The sequence below is a fragment of the Fundulus heteroclitus genome, unplaced genomic scaffold, assembly GCF_011125445.2.
Source record: "Fundulus heteroclitus isolate FHET01 unplaced genomic scaffold, MU-UCD_Fhet_4.1 scaffold_48, whole genome shotgun sequence".
Taxonomy (NCBI): Eukaryota; Metazoa; Chordata; class Actinopteri; order Cyprinodontiformes; family Fundulidae; genus Fundulus; species Fundulus heteroclitus.
The window spans coordinates 295,157-308,713 of record NW_023396901.1 but is presented as its reverse complement, the minus strand read 5'-3'; the positions used below and the strand labels follow the sequence as shown (position 1 = coordinate 308,713).

At 41.6% G+C, this 13,557-nt stretch overlaps 1 protein-coding gene across 2 annotated transcripts in view; it reads left to right on the top strand.

The window, feature by feature from the left end:
- grin2aa (glutamate receptor, ionotropic, N-methyl D-aspartate 2A, a) overlaps positions 1-13,557 on the top strand; it is a 302,450-nt gene that overhangs the window by 261,658 nt on the left and 27,235 nt on the right. The window lies entirely within an intron of this gene.

Here is a 13,557-nt window from a genome sequence, read left to right as displayed (position 1 = left end):
GCAACACCAACTTTAGTGACCTCCGATCAGCGTGACCGGGTGTCATTACCCCATTATTTACGCTTACCCCATAAGCGTAAAACCAGTGATTACTGTATTTACGCTTATCCTTAGCCAGCAGTTTCAGGTAAGATTCTATGTCGCCCGTTCTGGCCCCTGGCAGGCATTTAACTATGATCCCTGGTGTCTCTAGTGCCACGTTTCTTACTATAGAGCTCCCAATAATCAGGGTCGGCTTCTCAGCGGGTGTGTCACTGAGTGGGGAAAATTTGTTAGAAACACAGACGGGTTGTTGGTGACCTGGGGGCTAAAATCTGGAGCTATAGGCCCGTTTACACTACACTTTTTTAACCGAGCCGAGCAGAGACAAGTCTGAGCTTGGATCAGTTAACCAAGCCGAGACGACCGTTTACACACCACACTATCCCGGTTCCTTGGTTGCTCCTCGCATCCTAGTGATGATCTGCGGTACTGCTGCTCTCTGGGATTGAAGTCGGGACTGAGCAAATCAAAATGGCGGGACCCGTAACATTCAGGATGTTATGGTTAGACAGAGTCGGCTTTTGAGACGTGAATAAGACAAACGTCTAATAAGGATTTACAGATGCAGGAAACAACAACAGACATTGAGGTTCATCACACTGCTAAGCAGAATCATCACTGGAAATCGTGTGGCACGGTAAGGAAGCTAGTATTATTATGAATGCCTGAAATTTGTCTGAATGAGTGTGAATTGGGACGTGCAGCCAGACACACCGGAAAAAACGCAGACAGTCAGCTGACTGTAAGGGGATGACGCGGTCTGCTCATGCGCTCTTCGTTATCAGATAACCGGGAAAAAAAAAAAAGTAGTCCGACACTTGCTCAGGATCTGGTCTGCAGTTAGCGCGGTCCGGTTATGTTTAGCGCGGTCCGGTTCAGTGTCACAAGAGTTATCTCGGTTACCGAGCTCGGACTGGTCTCGGCTCGGTTAAAAAAAAGTGTAGTGTAAACGGGCCTTATGCTTCCTATGGACAGTTACCCAGCCGGCCTGGTTATCCGGCTGCTCGGGTGCTTCTAGATAAATAAAGTAACTCTATGTGGATCTGCGCTAGCAAAGGGGCGGCTATCAGCTGGTTTTTCCATAGAACGGAGCCGGGTCTCCAATTCTGACTCCCTCGCCTCCAAAGCTACAAAAACACTACATTTATTACAAGTACCATTATCACTAAAGGAGGCAGAGGAATAACTAAACATCTGACACAGAGAGCAGGAAATAGGGGGAGACTTAGATAGAGACTGAGAAGCGGAGGAGAGAGTAAGGGAGGAAGCCATTGTGGAGCTAAAGCTAGGCTAGGCTAAAGCTAGACTAGCGCCCTTTTACCACGCCAAAAAAGCAAACCGTGTGAAACACAAGGAGTTCCCAAGTGCGATGTGCAGCTACAGAGAATGTTTTAAAAGTGCGTATGTGTTAAAAAATAGATGTTACAGCAAGGAGATTAAAGATAAAAGTGAGAGAGTATGGAGCAACAGACCGTCGTTCACAACATGAAAAACAAAAAAATCTACAAAATTGTTCACATGACATTTTTGAAAACAACAAACTTGTTTACTACCACACACACACACACGCACACACACACACACACACAGAGATCTTGAACAATACCTTTTTGTCAAACATTGTTGAGAATAACTTACATGCCACATGCATGCTTAAACTTGAAAGCTCTCATATATTATTGAAACTGTTCATCTTGGAAGACCTGCCCACCTGAGTTTGAACTGGCAGCCTCCCCAGTCGCTCTAACTTTTCTATTTCTACCTTTGTCACAGGCTCCAGTAAACCACTTTGAGAGTGCCTTTTCCGTATCTTTATGTGTGATTCCATGGATGGATCCATTTCTTTTAAGTGCCCCTAAATAACAATCATAGGTGGAAACTATATTAGTGTTTTAATTTTAGTACAATACAACATTAATGAGATTTGCATATCCCCCTTCATGGGGCAAAAATGCTTGCAGAGATCTGCCAAAATAAAAGCACTCTTGAGTCTTTAATAGGAACACACACTAGATTCTTATTTTAAATTGAAAACATCCATCTATATAAAATTACTGATATAAGAAAGGCTCTATCATGGTTTTGTAGAGTTATTTTGTTAATATTGTTTGAAATGCAAACAATATTACTGGGAAGAGTTCAGAGAGGCCATGGAGAAACACTTCCATATGGCTTCGAAGCGACTCTGGTCCACTATCCGGCGTCTCAGAAGGGGGAAGCAGTGCAGTACCAACACTGTTTATTGTGGGGGTGGTGTGCTGCTGACCTCGACTCGGGACGTCGTGCGTCGGTGAGCAGAATACTTCGAAGACCTCCTTAATCCCACCAACACATCTTCCATTGCGGAAGCAGAGCCTGAGGACTCTGGGTTGGGTTCTCCCATCTCTGGTGCTGAGGTTGCCGAGGTTGTTAAAAAGCTCCTCGGTGGAAAGGCCCGGGGGTGGATGATATTTGCCCTGAGTACCTTAAGGCTCTGGATGTTGTGGGGCTGTGTTGGTTAACGCGGCTCTGTAGCATTGCGTGGACATCGGGGGCAGTTCCCCTGGATTGGCAGACTGGGGTGGTGGTCCCCCTATTCAAAAAGGGGGACCGGAGGGTGTGTTCCAACTACAGAGGAATGACACTCTTAAGCCTCCCTGGTAAGGTCTATTCCAGGGTTGTGGAAAGGAGGGTCCGTTGGATGGTCAAATCTCGGATTCAGGAGGTGCAGTGTGGTTTTCGTCCTGGCCGTGGAACATTGGATTAGCTCTACACCCTCAGCAGGTTCCTAGAGGGGCATGGGAGTTTGCCTAACCAGTCTACATGTGCTTTGTGGATCTGGAGAAGGCATTCGACCGTGTCCCTCGAGGGATCCTGTGGGGGGTACTCCGGGAGTATGGAGTACCGGGCCCTTTAATAAGGGCTGTCGGGTCTCTGTATGACTGGTGTCCAAGTCTGGTCTGCATTGCCGGCAGTAAGTCGGACTCATTTCCGGTGAGAGTTGGACTCCGCCAAGGTTGCCCTTTGTCACTGATTCTGTTCATAAATTTTATGGACAGAATTTCTAGGCGCAGCAAGGTGTTGAGGGGGTCCCTTTTAGTGGTCTTAGGATTGCGTTTTTGCTATTTGCGGATGATGTGGTCCTATTGGCTTCATCAGGGCGTGATCTACAGCTCTCACTAGAGCGGTTCGCAGCCGAGTGTGAAGCAGCCGGGATGACAATCAGGGCCTCCAAATCCGAGACCATTGTCTTGAGCCAGAAAAGGGTAGAGTGCCTGCTCCAGGTTGGGAAGGATGTACTGCCCCTAGTGGAGAAGTTTAAGTATACTGGGGTCTTGTTCACTAATGAGGGGAAGATGGAGCGATAGATTGACAGGCGGATTGGTGCAGCATCTGCTGTGAAGCGGGCGCTGTACCGGTCCATTGTGGTGAGGAGAGAGCTGAGCCAACAGGCGGAGCTCCCGATTTACCGGTCGATCTACGTTCCTACCCTTATCTATGGTCACGAGCTTTGGGTCGTGACCGAAAGAACGAGATCCCGGATAAAAGCGGCCAAAATGAGTTTTCTCTGTAGTGTGTCTGGGCTCTCACTTAGAGATAGGGTGAGGAGCTCAGTCATCCGGGGTGGACTCACAGTAGAGCCGCTGCTCCTCCATGTCAAGAGGAGCCAGTTGAGGTGGCTCAGGCATCTGGTTAGGATGCCTCCTGGACGCCTCCCTGTTGAGGTGTTCTGGGCACGTCCCACCGGAAGGAGGCCCAGGGCAAGACCCAGGACATGCTGGAGGGACTATGTCTCTCAGATGGCCTGGAAACATCTTGGGATTCCCCCCTCTCCTAAGCCCAAGTGGCTTGGGAGAGGGACGTCTGCGTCTCCCTACTGAAGATGCTACCCCCGCAACCCGACCCCGGATAAGCGGAAGACAACGGATGGACGGACAATATTACTTTCAAATTTTGTTAGCTATCAAAACTAAGCTCTTAACACAGTGAAAGATGTGAATAAAACAAAAACAAAAGGCATGTGACAACCAAAATATATTAACAAATGTTTAATAAAAAAAAAGTAAAATGAAAAGTTACTCTGACCATAAAAACATTTCCATACACAACATCAAAGAGACGCAGGTCCGGAACTTGTGTTTCCCATGTCGGCTCAAAAGATTAAACTGGAATGCCAATTCATGGGACATGAGGAATCGCATAGCTCGTCGTATTGTGTCATCTAAGGACGCTCCAATTTCTGCAACCATGGCAACCTTAAGAATAATGACAATTACAAGACAACATTTGAAAATCAGGATACATGATACATTTTGTTTTTAATAATAGATTTGTTATTGTTTCACACATATATAGCTTAAATGCTTAATTTTATACATGGAAAAAATGCCAATTGTTAATTAATGTATCGATTTAAGGTAGTCATGTCATGATACATTTTTCCAGACAAGAAATTCCCAGAAGTTACTGTGATTAAATGTTTTGAGACCATTTTCAAATAATATAATTGTAAGAACACATTGTCAAAGATTTATTCAATTCAATTCAATTTTATTTATATAGCACCAATTCATGAAACAAGTCATCTCAAGGCACTTTACAAAGTCAAGTTCAATCATATAATACAGATTGGGTCAGATTATACAGATTGGTCAAAAATGTCCTATATAAGGAAACCAGTTGGTTGCATCAAAGTCCCGACAAGCAGCATTCACTCCTGGAGAAGCGTAGAGCCACAGGGAGAGTTGTCTGCATTGTACATGGCTTTGCTGCAATCCCTCATACTGAGCAAGCATGAAGCGACAGTGGGAAGAAAAACTCCCCATTAACGGGAAGGAAAACCTCCGGCAGAACCGGATTCAGTATGAACGGTCATCTGCCTCGACCGACTGGGGGTTACAGAAGACAGAGCAGAGACACAACAAGAGAGACAAAAAAGCACAGAAGCACACGTTGATCCAGTAATCTGTTCTACATTAGATGGTAATAGCGGGTGAGCTGTCTTCTCTGGATGATGTCAGAGTTAACAGAATGCCAGACCAGGTGTACCTACTATGAAGATAAAAGAGAGAGAACTGAAAGTTAAAGCAAAAATGACAACACATAATGCATAATTGAAGAACAGTAGAACTCTATAGAGGGCTGCACAGTGGCGCAGTGGGTAGCGCTGTTGCCTTGCAGCAAGAAGGTCCTGGGTTCGAGTACACCCCTGGGTCTTTCTGCATGGAGTTTGCATGTTCTCCCTGTGCATGCGTGGGTTCTCTCCGGGTACTCCGGCTTCCTCCCACAGTCCAAAAACATGACTGTTAGGTTGATTGGCTTCTCCAAATTGTCCTTAGGTGTGAGTGTGTGCGTGAATGGTTGTTTGTCTCTCTGTGTTGCCCTGCGACAGACTGGCGACCTGTCCAGGGTGTACCCCGCCTCTCGCCCATTTGACAGCTGGAGATAGGCACCAGCAACCCCCACGACCCCATGAGGGATAAGCGGTTTGGAAAATGGATGGATAGAACTCTATAGAGTGAGAAAATTAGATCCTAATGTCCTCCAGTAGCCTAAGCCTATAGCAGTAACACTATAAAGGTAGCTCAGAGTAACATGAGCCACTCTAGTCATAAGCTTTGTCAAAAAGGAAAGTTTTAAGATTAGTCTTAAAAGTAGACAGGGTGTCTGCCTCACGGACCAAATCTGGGAGTTGATTCCACAGGAGAGGAGCCTGATAACTAAAGGATCTGCCTCCCATCCTACTTTTAGAGACTCTAGGAACCACCAGCAGACCTGCAGTCTGAGAGCGAAGTGCTCTGTTAGGAACATACGGGGTAATCAGAGCTCTGATATATGATGGAGCTTGATTATTAAGGGCTTTATACGTTAGAAGGAGAATTTTAAATTCTATTCTTGATTTAACAGGAAGCCAATGAAGGGAAGCTAAAATTGGAGAAATATGATCCCGCTTGTTGATTTTCATCAGAATTCTTGCTGCAGCATTTTGGATCAGTTGAAGGCTTTGAACTGCATTTTGTGGACTTCCTGATAGTAAAGAATTACAATAGTCCTGCCTTGAAGTAACAAATGCATGGACTAGTTTTTCAGCATCACTCCTAAACAGAAAGTTTCTAATTTTGGCGATATTCCGGAGGTGAAAAAAGGAAACTCTGGAAACCTGTTTAATATGGGATTTAAATGACATGTCTTGGTCAAAAATAACACCAAGATTTTTTACTTTATTACCAGAGCCCAAGTTAATGCCACCCAGATTAAGTGATTGGTTGAGAAGTTTATGTTTTGAGGACTCTGGCCCAAAGATTACAACTTCGGTCTTGTCAGAATTTAGATGCAGGAAATTTAAAGTCATCCAGCTTTTGATGTCATCAAGACATGACTGCAGTCGAAGTAATTGATTGGATTCATCAGGATTTATGGATAAATATAGCTGAGTGTCATCAGCATAACAGTGGAAATTAATCCCATGCTGTCTGATAATTTTGCCGACCGGAAGCATATATATAGTAAAGAGAATTGGTCCAAGGACTGAACCCTGTGGTACTCCACAGGTGACCCTAGAGTTTAAGGAAGATTTATCATTAACATGAACAAACTGGAATCTGTCCGACAGATAAGATTTAAACCAGCCTAATGCTTTCCCCTTAATCCCTACAGTATGTTCAAGTCTTTGTAGGAGAATATTGTGATCAACTGTATCAAATGCAGCACTGAGATCTAACAGGACAAGTACAGACACAAGTCCATTATCTAAAGCCATGAGAATATCATTATTGACCTTCACCAGAGCTGTTTCAGTGTTATGATGAGCTTTGAAGCCTGACTGAAACTCCTCAAGTAGGTCATTGCTTTGTAAATGTTCACAAAGTTGATTAGCAACTACTTTCTCAAGAATTTTAGAAAGAAAAAGAAGATTAGATATAGGTCTGTAGTTTACTAACTCATCTTGATCAAGAGAAGGTTTCTTAAGTAAAGGTTTAATAACAGCTGTTATGATATTTTTCGAGGATGTACCCGGACACAGCACGCACACACAGAGCTAGTTCTTAGGAGTGAGTTTTATTGAATGGTGTGGAAGATGGATGATGATGGGACCAGAGTCTTTCAACAGACGGAGGTGTAGGGTGCAGAAGCTGGCCGGCAGGAGGCGTGTGGAGAGACTGACCGGGAGGAACTCTGGAGCCGAAGATCAGCGACCAGGACAGAGCATCCGAGCTGAGGTCTTGGAGAGCAGACCTCTTGAGCCGTTGACTTGAGAGCTGAACCTCTGAGCCGAATACTGGAGAGCTGAACATCTGAGCCGAGCACTGGTGAGCAGAACATCTGAGCCGAACACTGGAGAGGTGAGAATCTGAGCCGAGCACTGAAGACCTGAACGTCTGAGCCGTGCACCGGAGAGCTGAACGTCTGAGCCGTGCACCGGAGAGCTGAACGTCTGAGCCGTGCACTGGAGAGCTGAACGTCTAAGCCGTGCACTGGAGAGCCGAACGTCTGAGCCGTGCACTGGAGAGCTGAACGTCTGAGCCGTGCACCGGAGAGCTGAACGTCTGAGCCGTGCACCAGAGAGCTGAACGTCTGAGCCATGCACCGGAGAGCTGAACGTCTGAGCCGTGCACCGGAGAGCTGAACGTCTGAGCCGTGCACTGGAGAAAACAAAGCTGACGGAAAGTCTGTAGGCTGACTGTAACTAAAACCAGGTTGAAAGGAGTCTTCAGGCTGACGGTAACAAAAACGGAGCTGACAAGAATTCTGGCAGAGAACTGAGCGGGAGTGAACGCTATGGACCGGCGACGGGAACAGAAAGAGGTGAGTCTTATAAAGCGGTGGAAACAGGTGGAAGCAGTTGCGGGTTAATTGCAGCCTGCCAGGTGAAACCGATCAGGCTGCGCAGGAACGAGAGAGAGGGAGAGAGGCTCAGTATGCAGCCAATAAGCTGCATCCTGACAACATCTACTTTAAAAACCTGTGGTACATATCCATTTACTAAGGATAGATTAATCATGTCCAAAATAGGGCCACTGATCAAAGGGAATATGTCCTTAAACAACTTGGTTGGGATTGGGTCTAACATACAGGTAGAAGGTTTAGATGAAGCTATAATTTTAGATAGCTCAGAGAGCTCTACTGCTTTTAAACAGTTCAAACACTGTGCAGGTTCTAAAGATTCCTCCAATGCTGCCTTACTTACTGAGGATAAGGTAATCATGTTTGCCAATTATTTTATTTTTAATGGCATCAATTTTATTTATGAAGAATCCCATAAAATCGTTACTACTAAGAGCTAAGGGAATGGATGGATCAACAGAGCTGTGGCTCTGGGTAAGTTTGGCAACTGTACTAAAGAGAAATCTAGGATTATTTTTATTCTCTTCAATTAATGATGAAAAATATGCTGCTCTAACTCTGCGAAGGGTCTTGTTATACAAAAATCTCTCCAGATTAAGTAGGATTCCTCTTGGTGTGTAGAGCGCCATTTTCTCTCTAATTTCCTAACATTGTGCTTCAAGGAACGCAGCTCTGAATTAAACCAGGGAGCCATCTTCCTGTGATTAATCACCTTCTTTTTCAAGGGAGCTACATTGTGTAATGCAGAACGCAATGAGGAAGTCACACTGTTAACAAAGACATCTATTTTTGAATGGGAAGAAACAACATTGCTGCTATCTGCAGGGTATTTCTGCAATACTGACGATATTAAGAGGGGGACAGACTCTTTAAAGTTCGATACACCATTATCCGATAAAGATCTACTATAATGGAACCCTCTTTTGTGGGTGGGGAACTCAGTTAGATTAAACTCAAATGTTATTAAAAAATTATCAGACAGGACAGGGTTGTGAGAGAATACTGTTAATTCTTCAAAATCAATGCCATATGTCAGCACAAGGTTCAAAGTATGGAGCCGAGAGTGCGTCGGTTTATGCACATTTTGAGCAAAACCAATTGAATCTAGGATAGTTTTAAAGGCTACACTAAGGTTATCACATTCATTGTCAACATGGATGTTAAAATCACCCACTATAATAACCTTGTTAGTATTTAACACCAAATCAGATAAGAAATCTGACAACTGATCCAAAAACTGAGTGTAAGGGCCTGGTGGACGATACAAAACAACCAACAGAAGAGGTTTTATTGCTTTGCAGTTTGGATGAGGGAAACTAAGGGTTAAATGTTCAAAAGAACTGTAATTATTAATTGGCCTGGGACTAATTAATAAATCAGACTGAAAGATAGTTGCCACTCCTCCTCCTCTTCCCACAGATCTGGGAATGTGGAAATTTGAATAACTGACTCATTTATACTAACGTAGTCCTCTTTTAGCCAGGTTTCAGTGAGACAAACAAATCAATCTGATTATAAGAAATCAATTAATTAACTACCAAAGTCTTTGAAGGGAGAGACCTTATATTTAATAGACCACATTTAAATCTTTTATTTTTTGGTTCAAAGTGATCCGTATGGATTTTTATTAGATTTTCTTCATTTGTTCCTTTTAGATCAGTTTTTGATCTGTTAAGTGTTGGCCGTGGGAAAGACACCATCACAATAGGATAATGGGTGGGTGCAGAAGCTACAGAGAGGTGTGTTAAACTACGGCTCTGCTTCCTGGTCTGGACCCTGGGTTGTCAGCATTTAGGAGAACTAATAAATCTAATAAATAATAAAGCCATATTCCTAGAAAGAAGAGCTGCACCATCCAAAGTGGGACGAATGCCGTCTCTCCTGATCAGACCAGGTTTTCCCCAGAAAGTTTGCCAGTTATCAATGTAGCCCACGTCGTTTTCTGGACACCACCTAGACAACCAGCGGTTGAATGACGACATGCGGCTAAAAATGTCTTCACTGGTCAGATCAGGCAGGGGACCAGAGAAAATTACAGAGTCTGACATAGTTTTAGCAAACTCACACACCAAAGCAACACCAACTTTGGTGACCTCTGATCGGCGTGACCGGGTGTCATTACCGCCAGCGTGAATAACAATTTTGTGGTATTTACGCTTATCCTTAGCCAGTAGTTTTAGGTAGGATTCTATGTCGCCCGTTCTGGCCCCTGGTAGGCATTTAACTATAGTCCCTGGTTTCTTTAGTGCCACATTTCTCACTTTCGAGCTGCCAATAATTAAGGTCGGCTCCTCAGCAAGACTGTCGCTGAGAGGGGAAAATTTATTAGAAACACAGATGGGTTGGTGATCTGGGGGCTGCAATCTAGAGCTATGCTTCCTACGAACCGTCACCCAGCCGGCCTGCTTGACCGGCTGTTCGAGTGCGGCTGTTGGTTCACTACGTGAAGTTACTCTTTGTGGCTCCGCGCTAGCAAAGGAGTGGCTATCAGCTGGTTTTTCAACAGCACGGAGCCGGGTCTCCAATTCTGACACCCTCGCCTCCAAAGGTACAAAAACACTACATTTATTACATGTACCATCATCACTAAAGGAGGCAGAGGAATAACTGAACATCTGACACAGAGAGCAGCAGATAGGAGACTTAGTCAGAGACGGAGAAGCCATTATGAGGCTAAGGCTTGGCTAACGCTAGGCTAAAGCTAGGCTAGCGCCCTGTTATCACGCCAAAGAACAAACCGTGTGAAACACGGGGAGTTCCCAAACGTGATGAGCAGCCACAGAAAATCTTTTAAAAGTGCTTAGCAAGATGTTACAGCAAAGAGGTTTAAAGATAAAAAGCGAGAGAGCCTCGAGCAAAAGACCGTTGTTCACACAGCAACAACAGGAAGTGACACAATACGCCTTACTGCAAACAGGAAGTCAGCATAAAAAAAAACTTTAAATTCTGAACAATGAGCTGAACAATGAGCTGATGAGTTGATTAATTGCTTACTGCAATTAATCAACTAATTTAATGTTAATTTTTAAGGAACAAACATTTAACTTACAACTCCAGACATGAAGTCTGAGACTCCCAGCTTCTTCTTCTTTTGGGTCTTTTCACCCAAATTTGTCCTATTTTTGTCTGAGAACTACAATAGTAATCCATTCTTTTAATTCTGTAAAACACAAACAAAGCACACTTTCAGAGGGCTATTTACTAAGAATATGAGAGAATACTTGTCTAAAGACAAGTATTTAAATAGTTTTTTGTTTCTTTTGTTTTCAAAATATAATTTTGTCTTTGCCAAACACTTTATTTAACACAACAATGACTAATCATAAGAATTTTACTAGTAAGGTACTTTATGTGTTAGTTGAAATTTGAAAAAGGTGATAAGCAAGGACAAATTGGGTTTTCAGGATGTAGAATTAGTATGGAATTAAAATTGATATTTCAGAAGAAGTGCAATAAACAACCCACAAATAGGTAAAGACAACAGCCCTGATTCATAAAATCTTAGGTGTCACTGTTTTATGTCACTAATGCAACTGGTTATCCAGTTGCATCAGTTGCACTGATTACTCAGTGCTCTGCACATTAAAAATTGGCAACAAGTATATAAATAAAAAATGGCTTCATTAAGGAATTAGCTAAGTCCAGAACATAATTAAATATTGATTATAAATTTAAAAATTGTTTCAACACTGATTTGTGTCAAGGGATTTCTTTATTTTAAAAATGTATAACAATTTGCATCATGTCACTCTCACGCACGCCACTGAGAAATATTGCATTTCAATGAATGTACTTAAAATAGCTTTTTTCTACAGATTGCTTCAATTCTCCAGCCAAATTTGAAAGCACAATGACAAAATTACTGTTAAGCACATTTATAATTACCCTAGTATCATTTAAGGCATTATCGATTAGATCTTTTAGAGTGGCCAAAGCAATAACTTAATCGTTGTTAAATGACTCATATTTCAGTTCATAGGCCTACTTTAACTCTTAAGGTTAACATGCATGGGGTACCACTCTTCAGAAGCTCAAATGGATTTGTGGTCTATTTTGGCCATGATTAAGGAATTTCCAAAGTGTAATGTTATTATAGAGTCTTTTATTTACTTATTTACTGTTTTGGCAGAAGTAGTCATTTGTACATAAAGCTTGCCTGATAAAATGGTTATAAAATTGCAACAAAACATTTAATTACCAAAACCTTGTTATTAAAATCACAATGTATTAATCTACTTTTTTTCAAATCGTTAAAAGGTGATCTTCACAGTTTGATACTCCTGAAGTCTGCAAAGAAATATATTTTATTAATGCAGTTAACATTTTCTTTTTTCAAATAATAATAATAATAAAATATTTAAGCCTTTGTATAGACTAATCACTGTAGCCATATATTGTAAACACTGAACAGTTTCACCAACGCAATTATCCTCATTTATATGGTACTGTGACAGGATCAAGATAGTAGTATTAATCTTCGGAGTAGTTTAGAAACTCCCTAATATTACTAATAAATCACTCCTAAAATATTGCACATATAAAAGAACAAGAGCTACACTTAAATATACTGTAAGTACATTCCACATATGTGCTTGAAAAATATTTCAAAAACATTAAACATAAATTCTTCATCTTTCAATCTTTGATTCAGGTTTGGCCACTGAAGACTACTCTATAGACCAACAGATTGAAACAAACTCTGACAGAACAAAACACTTTAAAGTATCGCTGGCACAATAAAAAAATATTTAAAAAATATGAACTACTATGCCTTCATCCTATTTACAAAAAAGCTTTTATGCCAAATATACTGAAACCACATGGGCCCCATATAGTGTTGCCCATTTCTGTCCCATCCCCAGTTACTCCACATTACTGCTGAATAGGGGCCATACATTTAGTCTAAATGGGCCAACAATATGGGTCCCATTTTATTATTATTATTATTATTATTATTATTATTATTATTATTATTATTATTATTATTATTATTATTATCAGTGTTGTATAAAGTACTGAAATCTCAGAGTCAAGTAAAAGTATAGGTACCTCTCCAAAATATGACTTTGGTAAAAGTCCAAGTCACTGACTGAAATGTTACTTGAGTTAAAGTCTTAAAGTATCTGAAATGTCTTGTACTTAAGTATGACAATTACTGTAAAAATAGATGTACTCAAGTAAGATAATGAAATAAAAAGTAAATAAAAAGTAAAACAAAGCAAATGCAATTTGAATGACATTTTTTACATTTTGGTAAACTTTGAAAGTCAAATTCACTTAAAATAATATGAACAACCAAGTACAGGAGACATTTAGACCAAGTTTAGACAGAAAATACAACCTTTTTGTAAGCTTTCAGTTTTTCTTCTTCAAGTAAGGTCAGTGGTATACAAATTGCGTGCGTCTCTCTCTCTCTCTCTCTCTCTCTCTCTCTCTCTCTCTCTCTATCTCTCTCTCTCTCTCTCTCTCTTTGCAATGAGTAACTAAACCAAACATTGAAAATGTATCGGAGTAAAAGTATGCAATTAAGTTTGAAAATATAATGAAGTAAAAGTGAAAGTTATCAAAAAAAAGTATACTCGAGGAAAGTGTAAAGTACTCCAAAATATACTTAAGTACAGTAGTGAAGTATTTATACTTTGTTACTATACAACATTGATTATTATTATTATTAGTAGTAGTAGTAGTAGT